Genomic DNA, 3,097 nt, shown 5'->3' with positions numbered 1-3,097 from the left:
GCAGCTACAGAGTGAGCTGAGAAACCGAGACAATCCATTCTGAGCATGCCGAGTGCAAGGTGCCTGTGAGATAATCAGGTTAAGATGACAAGTCGGTAGCTGGTTCTAAGAGCCTGAAGTTCGGAAATAGTTTTGGGCTAAAGACATTAACAGTGGCATCAAAGACATAGTTTGTTGTTGTTGTTGTTGTTTCTGTTTTGTTTTTTCTATTTTGTTGTCTGTTTTCTCTCTATTTTTTTAACTTCCCTGCACCAGGTCTTACTTGCGGCACATGAACTCTTAGCTGCAGCAAGTGGGATCTCGTTCCCTACCAGGGACTGGCCCCCTGCACTAGGAACATGGAGTCCTAGACACTGGACCCCCAGGGCAGTCCCAAGGATGCAGTGTTTTTTGAACAAATAAGATGGTACAAGAACACTTGAGAAGAAGAACCAGAAGAATGGAATGCCCAAGAGAAGAAAGGGAGCTTCATGAAAGAGCCTGAGCAGAAATAGTCAAACAAGTAAGAAAAAAGAAAAAAAAACACCAGAGTGTGATGTTCTGGGAATTGAGGAAAAAGGATTTTTCTAGAAGGAGCTGGTCAGCTGTGTTGAAAGCTGGTAAGGTAGGTAAGATAAAGAGGAGGTGTAATAGATGTAGTGGCCCAGAGGACATGTAGTGGACACGGTGGGGTACCTCCCAGTCCCTCCGTCAGGACAGAAGAGCTGAAGGAAGGGCTTTGTGCAAGCTCCCACCTCCCTCGGGGGAAGCCCACGTCCAGTGTGGCTTCAAGCAGGAGTGCAAACCCAGTCCTTGCCTCGACTCTAGACAACTCTGAAGTATCACCCCACGGCAGAGCTCCCTGAGGGTTTGCCTGAGGTGTGACTGAATCTGAGTTCAGCGGCTCCCTCTGCCCAGCTGTCCATTCCTCACCCCTTACAAAAGTTGTTTCCACAATCATTTCCAGATGCCTTTCCCTTCTGGGCCCGACTAATAGGCAGTTACAAGGCCTTACCTGGCAGGACCCGGGGGACGTTCCCTCCCTGCCTGAGAACTGGTGACAGCCAGGCCTGAAGTCCCTAACCGGAGCTGCAGTCCGGGACTCGGGTCCCTGGCTGGCCATGCTCTGACAGTCTGTGCTTGCAGCCCTGGCACCTTCATGCCTAGGTCTCTTGATCTGTGGTCTTCCTCAGGGGCCTCTGCTAAGGCCCCCTTATGAGGCAGGAGGAGAAAGCCTTGAGGCACGGTTGGCCACTGTGCCTTGCACCCAGTCACCCTCCCCTCTCTCCAGGCCCAGGTCCACAAAACTGCAGAAGCCTTTGATTCAGGCTCCCTCAACAGCGAGACAACCCCCACTGATCCATCTGACCTGGACCAGGGCATGTTCCACCGGAGGATATGGAAGGGGTGCCTCTGTGTATGCTGTCACTGTGAGAGATGGAAACCTCACTGGTACTCTTGTCTGGGGCTGTTGCTTCATTAGCTACCCCGATCCCTGGCAGCTGGGATCTCCCTCTCCAGCTCAGCTGAGCCCTGGATACAAACACTGATGATACCCATGGGAGCTGGGAGAATGCCCTTGGAAAGGACAGGAGAGGGTGGCAGGACCCAGAGCCCTGGTCGTGGCCTTGGGCAGGACAGAGAGAAGAGAGCACGGGTCGTCACAGGCAGGCTAGCTGACTGGGGAGCAGGGAGGGAAATTCGGAAAGTCTGACATCTCCTCCATTCCTAATAAACGTCATCAGCTAAAGGAGGGAACAGAGGAGTTTGGGGGAGAAATAAGGAGACGTGAAGTGGTTTTCCAGGACAGTGATACAGTGAACTCACTCAATGAGGGAGCAGGCTAACTGAGCAGTGTTGGGAGTATACTTGAAAACCAGCAGTAGACTGTCTGCAAAGTGTCTGGCTCTGAGATGGGCAAACAGCAGGTGCTTCACTTCATTAGCTGGAAAAAGAGCTGGAAGAGGAGCCCTCCCGGGGGTGATGCTCACCGGTTGCTATGTTTCTTGTTTCCACAACAGTCCTGGGAGAAAATCATCCAGCAAGTAGCAGAAAGTGTGTCTGAAAGTGACTTAGAGGCACCCAGTTGAGCAGCCCATGTCCACAGGTGGGGAAATTCAAATATCAAATTGATTTTCACAGTACAAGCAGTAAAACTCCTGCCACATCTACTCACACATTACAGTTTGTATCAGAAAGTTCTCAAGTGTGAAATCTTGGGGTCTTTCTCTTCTTGACCCCGGGGCAGCTAATGAGACTCACCACTAAGGCTGTTCTCTTGAAAGCCTGAAATTGCCCCAGGCAGGCTCCCCTAAAAGGCCCTGTCGTTTTGACCGTACTCGCTGCCCTGGAGGCTTCAGTTGCCCCTGAGGTCCTAAGCAGACCCAGAAGTAGAAAGGCCTCTTCTTGTCACTCTTAATGATTACTGAGAAATAAAAATCATTGTCTATCCCCTACATGTGGAGTCTAAAAAGAAGGGATACAAATGAACTTAAAAAACAGAGACTCACAGACTGAGAGAAACAATTTATGGTTACCAGGGGGAAGGATGGTGGAAAGGGCTTCTTAGGGAGTTTGGGATGGACATGGACAGGCTGCTATGTTTAAAATGGATAAGAAACAAAGACCTACTGTATAGGCACAGGGAACTCTGCTCAATGTTATGCAGCGGCTTAGATGGGAGGGGAGTTTGGGGGAAAATGGATACATGTATGTCTGTCTGAGTCCCTTCACTGTTCACCTAAAACTATCACAACATTGTTAATCAGCTATCAAGTGTTCAAGTGTTAGATGTTCAGTTGTGTCTGACTCTTTGCAACCCCATGGACTATATCCTGCCAGGCTCCTCTGTTCTTGGAATTCTCCAGGCAAGAATACTGAAGTAGGTAGCCATTCCCTCCTCCAGGGGATCTTCCCAACCCAGGGATCACAGCATTGTTAATCAGGTTAACAACGTTAACCTGTTAATGTTAATCATAACACAAATTTTTTTTTAATTTTGTAATTTTAAAATTTTAAAAAATATATCATTGTCTAGGTCCATTGAATTTACCATAAGTAGTCAATCCAAACCAGGCACTTCTTGGAAAAAGCAGTTACAAAATGACTTCTATTGGAT

This window comes from Capra hircus, chromosome 1 (genome assembly GCF_001704415.2).
Source record: "Capra hircus breed San Clemente chromosome 1, ASM170441v1, whole genome shotgun sequence".
Classification (NCBI taxonomy): Eukaryota; Metazoa; Chordata; class Mammalia; order Artiodactyla; family Bovidae; genus Capra; species Capra hircus.
Note: the sequence above shows the minus strand (reverse complement) of the source record.